This window comes from Haemorhous mexicanus, chromosome 7 (assembly GCF_027477595.1).
Source record: "Haemorhous mexicanus isolate bHaeMex1 chromosome 7, bHaeMex1.pri, whole genome shotgun sequence".
In the NCBI taxonomy this organism is placed as follows: domain Eukaryota; kingdom Metazoa; phylum Chordata; class Aves; order Passeriformes; family Fringillidae; genus Haemorhous; species Haemorhous mexicanus.
In genome coordinates this window covers 21,288,691-21,302,260 of record NC_082347.1, presented here as the reverse complement: position 1 = coordinate 21,302,260, position 13,570 = coordinate 21,288,691, and the positions used below count along the sequence as shown (strand labels likewise).

The 13,570-nt window shown below is 46.2% G+C and overlaps 1 protein-coding gene across 1 annotated transcript in view; it reads right to left on the bottom strand.

Annotated features, from left to right (window-relative positions):
* Window positions 1-12,619, bottom strand: part of LOC132329830 (dual specificity protein phosphatase 13-like) — a 38,338-nt gene extending 25,719 nt beyond the window's left edge. Inside the window, exon 1 of the mRNA XM_059851326.1 lies at window positions 12,016-12,619. The gene's annotated coding sequence lies outside the window, so the exon portion shown is untranslated. The remainder of the gene's footprint in view (window positions 1-12,015) is intronic.
* Between the last annotated feature and the right edge of the window lie 951 nt (window positions 12,620-13,570).

Genomic DNA, 13,570 nt, shown 5'->3' with positions numbered 1-13,570 from the left:
CTGACTCCCCCACTTCCCAAAATGGCTGGGACCACATGGTTGGCATTCAGGATACTGCCGACCACATGGCCGGAGCCCAGAATGGCGGCATCCACGTGTTTCAGCCTTCCACTTACCCTTCTTCTCCCCTTCACCCACCCGTCCCCTCCCCCAACCCCTTCTGGTCTCACAACCCCTTCCTTCCCTCGGACGCTTCTCCCCCTCCCTTTGTCTCCTCGCCCCCCGTCATGTCATTTTGTGGCCCCGCCCCTGGTTCCCACAGTTGCCCCGCCTCCCTGCCTGTTCCCGACGCCCCCTTGCCTGGGTCCCAAGAGGGTGGGGCCGAGGGTTGGGGGGGTGGAGCTGAGGGCTGGGGGGGTGGGCCCTTGCCTGCTTCCCACGGGGGTGGGGCAGGGGGAGGGGATGTCCTCCCTCCCAGTTTCCAAGGCGCTGGGGTGGGGGGGGCAGAGGCAGGGGGTGTACCCTCTCCCATTCCCCATAGGGGTGGGGTGAAGGGTGTTCCCCGCCTGCTTCGCAAGCAGTGGGGCTGAGGGAGGGGATGGTCCCCTTCCCGGTTCCCATGGGAGTGGGGCTGGGGGACGGGGTGGTCCCCCTGCCAGGTCCCACGGGGGTGGGGCTGAAAGGGGAAATCCTGGGGTCCAAAACCGGGAGGAAGAAGTAATCCCCTTGGTAGCCCCTGTTCAATACACGGGTGGTAGGGCTGGTCCTAGAACCTACCAGCCCTTTTCATATCACACAAAGCGCAAGTTCTGTAAAAGTCAATTAGAATTTGGGAGAAATAGTGAAATTTTTAGAAGCATGATGAGAGCTACATTAACATCCCTTGAATTGGTTCCTACTGATGTCGTAGATCTTTTCCGGTGCCTGCTTACGCAGTCAATTTGATCTATGGGAAAGCTCCTGGAAGAGATCTCTCAGGGATCTTGTGGAGGAACTTAAGCAAACCCGTCAGGGTGCCAAAGATTTAGAAAGCAATAACATTACTTATGAACATTTATGCGGCGAGGAGGAGTGGAATAAGCCTGAGGACCAAGCTCGGGTGTTGTCAAAATTCATTCTAGATAAGATTTCAAAAGTTTCATACAAGGCTTTTAACCAGTTACCAACTGTTGAACCTAGTGGTAGTTTCCTTGACATTAAACAGTCTCCTTCAGAAAGTTTCTTGCAGTTTGTCAACTGACTCGGTACACTGGTTGAGAGACAAGTACGGGACCCCAAGACACAAATGGAGAAAGTGAAAGAGATGGCACAGAGGAATGCCAATGAAGTCTGCAGCAGGGTCCTCCTGGGACTGCCTCTCAACCCCCCACCTACACTGGCAGAGATGATCGAAGCCTGTGCTAGGAAGGCGGAACTGTTTGCTGCATGGGAGGCATGGTCAAGGTCAACAAACCCAGAGGTGGTGGCAGCTGTATCTCCAGGAGTCAGGAGGCGACAGATGTCACCAGAACAACTTCAACATGTCATTTACTTCATGTGCAAAAAACCAGGACTCTTTGCCCAGGACTGCCCCCAGAGCCAGCAACAAAAGACACCCTTCACACCAAAAAACTCCGAAGCCAGCAAACCCACCCAGCACCACGACATAAATGCGGAGGGCTTCCCTAAGGGGAAAACCTCCCTCAAAATAGAAAAGGGGGAGGAAGGGAAGCAGGGTGGGGGAAAACAAAATAACCATTTACAGGATAAAATCTGGTGGTCTCACAAGCGTTTCAAGCTTGTGACCACCAAAGCTTTTTCTTTCAGGTCTACCCAATGGATAGTCATTGGAGTGGGCCTACCAGAAGACTCGCAGAACTTGACAAAAGATTGCACAGGATTGGACAGTGAGTACTTTGTTATGGGGGACACTGCACACACACCCATGGAGATTGAGGTGGTTCCCATGACCATCAAAGGGGACACACCTAACCTCATTCTCCTAAAGCGCTGTCCACAGCCACCCTTCTGTTTGGCCAAGGGGCAAATCATCGCCCAGGCCATTCCTGTTCCAGCAGAAATTTCAGTAGATGACAAGGCACCTGGTGTGTACTGGGCAGAAGTGGTTGGCGAGGACAAACCCATCATGGGATGCAACCTAATGCGTGGAACAGAACATCTCCACGTAAAAGGGTTGCTTGACACTGGGGCAGATGTGACAATCACACCTGAAAGGTTGTGGCCGTCACATTGGGATTTACAGCCCGTGGCTGGTCAAATCCAAGGTGTAGGAGGAGTCACATTGGCAAAGATATCAAAAAGCATCGTGCAAATTGAGGGACTAGACGGAAAATTGGCCAGTGTCCGTCCATTTGTTACTAATACAAAGCTCCCTTGTGGGGTATAGACACCATGTCCCAGTGGGGAGTCAAATTGGTCATCCCTAAGACACCACAGGATTTTTAAAAGCGGCCACTGTGGAGCATCCTGCCCACAAGTTAACATGGCTGAAAAATGATCCAGTCTGGGTAAAACAGTGGCCACTCAGTAATGAAAACATAAAGGCGCTTGAGGAGCTAGTGGAAGAACAATTGGCTAAAGGACACATTGAAGAGACATCTAGCTGCTGGAATCCCCCAGTCTTTGTAATAAAAAAGCCAGGGAAGGATAAGTGGTGGCTCCTCCATGATTTAAGAGAAATAAACAAGAGAATTGTGGACATGGGGTCTCTCCAGCCAGGGATGCCCTCCCCAACGATGCTCCCCCAGAATTGGCAATTGGCTGTCCTAGACATCAAGGACTGTTTCTTCCATATTCCTCTACACCCGGAAGACGCCTCACGGTTTGCCTTTTCGCGTTCCTATCACCGATCAAAAAGCTCCAATGAAGTGCTACCACTGGAAAGTGTTGCCACAGGGAATGAAATGCAGTCCATCCATCTGCCAATGGTACGTGGCTTCATTGCTGTCCCCAGTGCGCGCCCAGAAAAAGGAGGCAATCATCCTACACTACATGGATGATGTGCTTGTGTGTGCCCCCGATGCCATAATACTCCAAGACACACTTGACCTAGTGGTAAAAGTTTTAACCTCTGCTGGATTCCAACTGCAGGAAAACAAGGTTCAGAGGATGCCACCTTGGAACTACCTGGGCTTGCAAATCACTGCGCGGACCATTGTTCCTCAGAAATTGGAAATTAAAGAGTGATCCCAAAACCCGAGCAGATCTCCATTCCTTGTGTGGGTCTTTGAACTGGGTGAGGCCTTGGCTGGGTCTCACCAACAGGGACCCATCTCACCTTCTCAAATTTACTGAAGGGAGAGAGAGAGCTAGCCTCTCCCAGGGAACTGACCCCAGAAGCTAAAACTGCCCTCCAAAAAGTTCAGAAGGCTTTGGCCGAGAGGCAGGCTCATCGTTACAAGCCTGAGCTGCCTTTCGAATTCAGTGTTTTGGGGAAGTTACCACACATACATGGGTTGATATTCCAGTGGTTTGAAGTACGAAAAGATCCACTTCTAATCATAGAGTGGGTTTTCCTCTCCCATCAGAGATCCAAAACCATCACACAGCCACAGGAGCTGATAGCTCAGCTGATCTGGAAGGCCAGGATAAGATTGCGTGAGCTGGCCGGTTGTGACTTTAGGTGTATTCACCTTCCAGTCCATCTTGCTAAGGAGGGAAAGAGCTCTCCTGAGAAGTTGACAAAGAAAAGGTTCAATGACCTATTCCAGAAAAATGCCAGTTTCCAGCTATCGCTGGACAGCTACAGTGGACAGGTATCAGTCCAGGCCCCGTCACACAAGCTGTTCAACGAGGAATTCCATCTCATTGCTCCTGAGAAGAGGAGTCGTAGGCCACTCAAGGCACTTACAGTGTTCGCTGATGCATCTGGAGCATCCCACAAGTCGGTGATAACTTGGAGAAATCCCAGGACCCAGCATTGGGAAGCTGATGTTGAGTTTGTGGAGGGGTCGCCCCAGATTGCTAAACTGACTGCAGTTGTGAGAGCCTTTGAAAAGTTTTCGGAGCCAATTAATTTGGTTACTGATTCAGCCTACGTGGTGGGAGTAGTGTCCAGGGCGGTGCAGGCAGTTCTCAAGGACATTGAGGGTGAGCATCTCCACAGGTTGCTCTCAAAACTAATTTATTTCGTTTCGCAGCCGGAGCACCCTTTCTATGTGATGCATGTGAGGTCAACCACCGATTTGCCAGGAGACATCGAAGAAGTTAATCGCAAAGCAGATTCCCATGCAGCTCCTGATGAAATGGCACACCTTCCAGACATCTTTCAACAGGCAAAGCTAAGTCACCAACAATACAATCAAAATATTCCAGGTCTAATCCATTAAAATTGCAAGATTTCGTTTCCCTTCCCGAAAGGAAATGAAATTTCCTTTCGGGAAGGGAAACGAAATCTTGCGACCCTGCAAAGAAAGGCTTACAAACACTCTGGAAAGGAAATATCATCAAAAGAAATGATGCAAAAAAACCCCAAAAAAGGGAAAATTGGGAAATATGGTGACTACAAGAAAGTGGTCTGGGTGGAAATGAGGTGCAGTGCAAAGGACCAAAAGGGGCCAAAACTAACATGACAGGTGTTGCAAAAGCAAAACAAAAATCAAGGAGGCAGACACAACTTGGAGGGGAAGATATGAGGGACATGGCATGGATACTAAAAAAAAAAAAAACATCTTTGCCAAAGTCAAAGCCATGAAAAGGCATGGCATGCAAACAACTGCAGGGACACGTATAACATACACCAAGCCTTGCCAGAATGGATCCCCGCTGAAGGCCAAAACAAATAAAAAGGACTTACAAACACTCTGGAATGGAGATAAGATCAAAGGAAATAAAATTTAAAAAAAAAAAAAGAAAAATGGGAAATTTGGTAACTACAAGAAAGTGGTCTGGGCAGAAATAAGGTTCAGTTCAAAGGACCAAAAGAGGCCAAAACTAACCTGACAGCTGTTGCAAAAGCACGGCAAAAATCAAGGAGGCAGACACAACTTGGAGGGGAAGATATGGGAGAAATGGAAAAAATACTTCAAGAAAAAAAAATTAAAAAAGAGGTCTCCACCAAATTCTAAGCAACCAAAAGGCATGGCATGCCAGCAAGTGCAGGGACATGCACGACGTACACCAAGGCTTGCCAAAACATATCCCTGCTGAAGGCCAAAACAGAAAGGAAGGGCTTAGAAACACTCAGGAATAGAGATACCATCAAAGGAAATGAAATTCAAGGGGAAAAAAAAAATTGGGAAATTTTGTGACGACAAGAAAGTGGCTGTGACAAAAATGAGGTTCAGAGTAAAGGACCAAAAGAGGCCAAAACTAACCTGACAGCTGTTGCAAAAGCAGGGGAAAAATCATGGAGGCAGACACAACTTGAAGGGGAAGATAAGGGAGAAATGGAAAGGACACTTAAAAAAAAAATGTTCGCCCAGTCAAAGCCATCAAAAGTCATGGCATGCCATCAAGTGCAGGGACTTGCACCAAAGCTTGCCCAATTCATCCCCATTGAAATCGCAAGATTTCGTTTCCGTTCCTAAATAAAATTTCGTTTCTCTTTTTTTTTTTTTCCAGTAGCCATGCCGTGTCTCTCATATCATCCCCTCCAAGTTTTGTCTTCTTTAATGGGAATACACGAAATCAGGGGGTTTTGGGAAAGCTTCAATAGGCATGCCTCAGAGACAACAGAACTGTGATTAGAGGTAAGCAGTAGTCATGAGATTTGTCCAGAGAAAAATTATTGAAAAAGTAGAAAAGACAGGATGAATAGAACAATGGTCCGTGTATTAACGTTTGACTAGCACAACTCCCTAAGCTGCTGAAAAGTTTATCTAGCATGATATTAGGAAGTTTGAAACTTATTAATGGAGCTCTGTGCATTGTATTTTAAGGCTTACAAGCGGGGATTGTATTCAAAATAAGCAGGCATTGTTTTAACCAATGGTATGTGTGCTTGGTTGGATGGAACCACTGTCAATATGCTTCTGCTTTGTGTTATTGGTCAAAAAGGTTATAAACTTAAGTTGTAACATTAAGTTCTTGGTCTGCTGCCCGGGATGTGAGCTGATGGCATCTTCCCATTGCCATAACCATGTAATGAAACTGATGCTGAAAAATAAAACAGCTCAAGGCACGTTCCACACCAGTCCCCTCCTGTTCATATAGACCCTCCCACCAGTGATATCTTCCTTGAGTTTTCCCCTGCTTTTGCAACTGCTGTGAGGCGAGTTTTGCCCTGATTTGGTCCTTTGTACTGCACCTACTGTAATCCTGGTCCATTTTCTTGTAGTCCCTAAATTTCCCAAATTTTTTTTTTCCTCCAATCTCATATCCTTGATGGTATCCCATGCCTTTTGATAGCTTTGACTTTGACGAAGATTTTTTTTTTTTTTTTTTTTTTTTCAGGTAGCCATGCCATGTCTCTTATATCTTCCCTTCCAAGTTTTGTCTTCTTCCTTGATTTTTCCCCTGCTTTTGCAACAGCTGTGAGATTAGTTTTGCCCTGATTTGGTCCTTTGTACTGCACCTCATTTCCTCTCAGACCACTTTCTTGTAGTCACTAAATCTCCAGATTTTCGGGGTTTTTTGGGTTTCTTTTCAATTGCATTTCTTTTTATCATATTTCCTTTCCAGAGTGTTTGTAAGCCTTTTTTTGCAGTTCCGCAAGATTTCAATGGGGATCCATTGGGAATGCTTTGGTGCATGTCCCTGCAGCTGATGGCATGCCATGCCTTTCAATGGGTTTTACTTAAACGAAGATTTTTTTTTTAAGTAGCCATGCAATGCCCCTCGTATCTTCCCCTCAAAGTTTTGTCTTCTTCCTTGATTTTTCCTCTGCTTTTGCAACATCTGTGAGGTGAGTTTTGGCCTGATTTGGTCCTTTGCACTACACCTCATTTCCTCCCAGACAACCTTCTAGTAGTTACTAAATCTCCTGATTTTTGGGGTTTTTTTGGGTTTTTTTCAATTGCATTTCATTTGATCCTATCTCCTTTCCAGAATGTTAGTAAGCCTTTTTTTGCTGTTCCACAAGATTCCATTTCCCTTCCCCAGAGGAAATTTCATTTCCTTTGGGGAAGGGAAACGGAATTTTGCTCCTCAGAAAAGAAAGGCTTACAAACATTCTGGAAAGGAGGTAGGATCAAATGAAATGCAACTGAAAAAAAAAAAAAAACAATAAACCAGAAAATTGGGACATCTAGTGACTACAAGAAAATGCTCTGGGAGGAAAAGAGCTGCACTGCAAAGGACCAAAACTTGTCAGTCTAAGCTGACAGATGCTGCAAGATCAGGGGAAAAAATCAAGGAGGAAGAGGGCAGAAGGATAAACCACAGACAGAGCTTTTGCAAGTTCCTGTGGCCCAGGTTCCTGGCTGCAAAACTGGGAAGGATAAACACCTTCTTAAGCACTGCAAGACAAAACAACAGAAAGGAATGGAAATCTGCTCATAATGCAATGGCTAGAAGCAATCCAGCTGGTTTGTTTTATTCCCACCATGAGAATTATGGTCAGTCCCAGTGCAAGCCTGGCCACCTGTCAGATCAAGTTTGTGAACTCAGGCTGACAGGAATTTGACATGCTCTTGTCTTGAAACATGCTGGTATGATCAATGCAAATTCCTCCTACAGCAGTGACACAATGTGTATGCTACCCATGCAGTTGCAGATGCCCCTCATAAATCATTAAAATACCGGCTAGTTCTAATCAGATCCTTTGAATTATAACGTAATACACTATTTGAGAACTAAAACCAGTAAATCTAGTTAGTACAGAGGTCAGAGTGAGACTGAACACAGCTGAAACTTGCTTGCTTATGTGTGTATAGTCTAAGAGATGCAAGGGAAAGAGATGAAATCCCTAGTTAGCTAAGAAAATTGCTTTCTTCTTATGGTAAAATCTTGCTTCTAAGTCTGTGCAGGGGAAAAAAATAAAAATTCATCATAATCTGTAGCAGAGCTGATTTGAGGCCTAGAATTTCTCAGCAATTGTGTTAGCTCTTGGGATTATAGGTTTTTCTGATAATTTGTCCTTCAGGTTAACTCTTACCATTTTTCTAAAACAAACCAGCAGTTAAAAATATGTCCCCAAATGTCATAGATCACCCACTACAAAAACAGAACATATTTTCTTCCACAGCATAGCAAACAGGTAACTTCTAATACAAAAAAAAAAAAATCCTATTAGAAGGCAGCTGTTGCGGTTGCACTCTTCAGTGCAACCTGGGACACAAGAGGAACCTTTGTGAAGGGGAGGCTGCAGTGCCCAAGTGCTGGAAACCCATAGGTTTGTGTGCTGGGGTGCTACTGCATAGATCCAAATAACTGATGTGTTCTTTTATGTATGGAAAAGGTTGAGGGCCATCTAAATTTTTTGAGTGTTATCTGACTCAGAGGACAACGTGGTATGGGGTATGGCCAAGCTCCACAGCCAACAAGTAGATTGGCCACCATACCATAAAGGGTATCTGTCAGAGGATAACACTGAAGGCTAACTTCCCCGCTTATGCTATATTTGCATGTACATTTTGTTTCTTATGTTATTCTTAAAAGAGACAGTAATTGTTTCTTCCCTCATGGCAAAGACAGTCTGGAGCAGAGGATCCTGCTCTGCTTAGGCTGTGTCATTCTCAGTACTGCTGAGTACTTCCTCATGTTCACTCTGTACTTTTCCCTTAAACTTCTCTGTCCTAAACTGGACAGAGTGTTTTTAAAGCCATACAGCAGAGCAACTTGGTATCTGAGTTATACCTATGGGGTCATATTTCTCTAATGGTCTGCAGGGAAGGCTCTCAGAGGCCCAGCTGTGGTAGCCTCCCTTCAGTCACAGAAATCATCAGAACAGGACTTCGCTCTAATCCTGTGAAAGCTTGTTATTCTGGGCATAGGATTAGCTTTTGGGAGGTGCAAGTCATACAAACTCTTGGGGTTCATGCTGGCAACTCCTGAGCTGAAACATCTGGTGATGCAAACCACTAATGGTGATTTAAACCAGTGATCCAGAAAGTCACTATAAACCAGTGAACAAAGTCTCCATGAGTCACTGGCAGTAAATAAAAGAACTAGCAAAAACCAAGGCAGTAAGTAACAGGTGGGGAACAGAATGAAACTATTGGAAAGATGCACCAACCACTCCAAACTGGGTGCGCAAGATAGATTGTGTTTTATTTCTAATTAAACCTCAAGTAAGTCTGAATTTCTCTCAAACCTGGTGCCAAAATAGCTGAAACATAGGAGAAACAATGATCAGTTTCATTAGAGGTGCAGCACAGCTTGGTGTGGGAACTTAATGAAGATTTGTTGGTCAACAACAATCTCCCAATTCACTTAACATGTTCTCCATTTAATTTGTTCTGGTATTGCAAATGTGAATCCCCAAAGTCAGACTCAGCTTTCATGGCTCTTGTAGTCTCTGCAGTATCAGCAGGAAGCACAAACCAAAGACCTAGAGCCTGGACTTGAGCAATGTATATTTCTCTTAACAAAACCCAAGCCCAGGTGACAATTTTGGGAGAGAGGAAACAGGAAATGGAGCCCCTTCAGGGGGCAGGGGCTTTTCATAACACTCAGAAACTTGGCCCACATTTGTGGTCGCCTCCCTTTCTTCTCCACAAAGGGCTTGTAGCATTTTTAGACAAACTTGGATCCACTGTATGTTGTTGAGAGAACCTGCTGGGAAATTAGGTGACTGCTGTACTCCAGGGCAGAGGAAATGTGTGTTTCTGCTTTGTGTTTTTAGGAAAGTAGGAAGATGAAATTCAAAATACAACACAACAGATGGGAATCTCACAGAGACAGACCCTGGGAAATGTTTAGACAAGCTTTGTTCCCAGCTCTTGAGCTCAGAATTTAGCCACTAAGCTGCAGAGAGACTTCAGAAAGACAATGAAATGCATTTTGGCTTCAAATACAGTTCCTCCAGATTCCAATGAGAGTTGTGCACGTGAATCTGAAGGCAGAGTATAGCCAGCAGTATGGGGAATAGATGTAATATGAGAAACTCTTATGCTATATTATTATAGTCTGAATTGTTTCCATCATTTCAGGTTAAGTAATTCCCCACTATCCATCTCTGAAGTGCAAACAGTACAGCCTTGATGTGCCCCAGGGAAAGGAAGCAAACCAGCCTTTGAATCTTTACCCAACCTTACTGCTCATATTTTGCTTTCAGTGAGTAAGTGTTCAAATCTTTTAATACTTCATTCCCATAAAAATATATTTACCAGGGGTTTTTGTGGCAGCAGTGAGGCTGTGTTTATTATTTTAGGAACACCACACGACTGGCTTTAGAGAAAAGAAAAGGCAGGAGCATGGAGTGCTGCAAATCTATCAGAGAACAGCATGTTTTCCACCTGTTGAGGCAGTAACCACAATAACAGATGCACATAATAATTACCTGTACCTCAAAGGCAGTACCAAGTCCTGCACGTTCTGCTCCCCACCTAGCAGACAGCTTGGTAACAGAATTACAAAAGAGGAGCATTGAGACAGAGTATGTAGTGCTTTGTGAAGAATGAAAAAGCAGCTCCTATTAAAAAGAAACTGGAAGGTGGAAGATGAGAAGGAAAGATCTGAGGCACCATGATGCTAAAAGAAGAGGGAAGCTAAGGAACTCCAGGAGTGTATCTTTTTTTTAGAGTGGCAGTCAGGTTTCTGTTAATACCCTTTCCAAAGCTGCTTTCATTTGTATTCTCAACATTAAAGCTAATTTCTATGGATAAATAGGTGCCCTGCACACCTACTGGAGCCCATTCCTTCCCAGAGATGGATGGTTCTGCAGAGGAAAGAGGGGCACACAGGGTAAGGGCCTCACCTCAAGTGGCACCCATGAATGACCATGACTGTGTGCCAGTACTGCACTCCTATTCCTCTCTTTGCTGCCTGACACTGGGATTGTGCTGGAGCTACATTTGTCCTTTGTTTGCAAGTCCCCCAGAGCACCCATTGTAAGAAGGGCAGGGGACAGTGCAGGGAGAAAGGATGCATGGCAGGCAAAATGTTTTGGTCTTTCCTGCTTAAGTGATGAGGCTTCTAAGGGTCTTTTTCTCCTCTTCCTCCAACTACCAAAAGGAAAGTGCTGACATTTGGCTGGGTGAGGAGGACTTGGCCTCTGCAGTGATTTGTACCATGGTAGCTCCTTGTTGCACAGATCCTTCCTGGAAAGGATTTGTATGGGAAATTATCTCAGGCCCCATTTAATCTTGACAGAAGAAGATGATGAGAGGACTGTGTGCCAAGGTGGAGTTATCCTTTGAATTCCTATGGTGTTGAAGGCAGCACTATAAATAGCCACACTATCCTTTTTACCCTGGTACAATTCTTGTCTCCAGCTCCTCATACAGACAGCAAGTCTGGTAGGTATTACCTACCTTCTGGTAGGTATTTAACAGGAATTAATTTAACCCAGTCTTCTCCATCTGTACTCTTTTACTCCAGTCATCACAATGGCTTCCACAGCCATACAAGCATGTTTCCTCAATAAAAAAATTCTGAAGACTGCTGATATTAAAAATCCCGTTTCTATCTGAAAACTCGATCCTAGTTATAAATAATCCATAAATACCCAAAACTATAAAGAGTTAGTATTAAAAAAAAAGACACCTCCCCCCCCCCCCAACTTCTTACTCTTTCCTTTTGTTTCTCCCAGGTTTCGTTTTTGAACTGCACAGCATTTTATTCAAAATCTGTTTCACATTTTCTCCAGTGTAACCAGCTGGACAGTCTCTCCTTTCCCAGGATCGACTTGTGAACATCAGCTGAGAGGAAGGAAACCCACATCCAGTGTTTCATGGCTATTATCTTAAAGATAGATCTGTAAGAAATTTAAATACAAGCCAGATTGGTATTTAAATAAAATAGGCTTGTTTTTTTGTAGCATCTTTTTCAGCGAGAGATCCTCAGCCTTAAGTCCAGCTGGAAAGCAAACTCGAATTTCCCAAATATTGGAGTTCCTGAGTACAAGGGCCCAGGCTCTGGCCTGGCCCTGCCGGGGGCTCGCTGCTGGCAGAGCTGGCTCTGGGGGCTTGCACTGCCCGGTGCAGGTGCTGCCCGCACTGGGCTTGGTTCGTAAACAAGCTTAAAGGTACTTGCCTGGTATCGAAGCTCCCGCGCTGGGGTGTCTTGGATTAACTTTGTTTGAATAATACCACTCATTTTCCTCCTAACGTGCCACCTGCACAACAAATTTCTAGCCTCTCCGGGTGCTCAGTTTATTCAAAGCCTATTTTTAATTCTGTTAATTGTAACCCGTACTCCGCTACCCTGTTTGGACCTGCAGCAGCAGCCGGGGTGAGGCAGCTGCGGGGCTGAGCTGTGGAGAACGCCGGGGCTCAGGCGGTGCCAGCGGCTCTGACCGGCCGGGGGTGCGGCCGCTCCCGGGACTCGGAGCCTGAGGGCTGCCCCGCCAGCGGGGGGTGCCACGGCTGCTCCTTGCGGGGCAGCTGCTGCTCAGCCCAGCTGAGAGCCGTGAGGGGAGGGCTGGCCTTAGCCCGTGCGCGCGGCAGCCGGGTCCGTCCCGGTCGTGCCCTAGCCTGCCAGGCGGCGCGGGCCGCCCACGGCGAGACAGAGCGAGCGCGTTCCCGAGCACAGGCCCCGCATCGTCTGCCCCGGTTCCCCCGGGGTTTGACCCGAATTCGGATCAGAGCGGCCAAGGGGCGTCTGGAGCTCGGGCCACGGTGGCAGCGCTCGGCGCGGCCCCGCCGGCACCCTACCGGAACACTCCCGACCGGCCGGGGGCGCGCCGGGCCGACCGCGCCACCTGGCGGCGGCAGCCGGAGCCGCGGGCGCGGATGGGATGCGGAGTGCGATGTGGGGTGGGATGCGGTGCGTGCCGTTGGGAGAAAAGCCTCGCGCGAGACATCGCAACCTGAGAAGTTTCATTCTGTGTGTTACTTTGCTGTGTCTACAGTATTTTTACCATTAGAGTAAGCTCCAGGTTTCCAGTTGTACCAGTCAGTGTAATAAAAGTGCGGTAAATTTGTATCCTGTGAAATGTATTTAATGTGCCCCTGTTTTAGTACCCCCACTGACTCCTGAGCTCTGCCCTTTGCCCCAGCCTGAAAATGGCTGGTTGGTTCCTGCTTCTGAGAGGGGAAAGGATAAGAAAATGTGGTTCTGCTTGAGGCTGGGGGCATCTCTGTAGACAGATACACTGAGGGGTTTTTCCTGACTTGTTCTGTAAGTTTGAATCACTTTATGAGATTTAATTGGTAACGGAAACATTCATATTAAATTTTGACTTGGGTCTGAAGCATACTTTTAATTTGGCTATTCCTGCTTACTGAGGTTTTGTTGCCTTTGTAGAGCAGCCCTAGAGCTCATGAGGTTTCCTTATGCAGGAGGGAACTAAAGCAAAGAAGTGTTTCCATACTGCTCTACTGCTGCTCAGGGATGTCCAATCTACAGGGTTAGTCCAAAGTAAAATCCCCTGAGACATCCTTGGTATGATGGTCAGATCCTCAGTGCCAAATACTCTGCTTTGTGCTCTGACTCTTATAGTCCCACAGAGCAGATGTAGGTATCACCTAAGAGTATTATAAAAGGTGCTGAGTTGTCTGTCCTGAAGGCAGAAATTAGCCTTGTAGACAATACTGGAAATTGCAAGGAATGTTCTCCCTTGCTGCCGTGCTGTTTTTGAGTAGTCAGC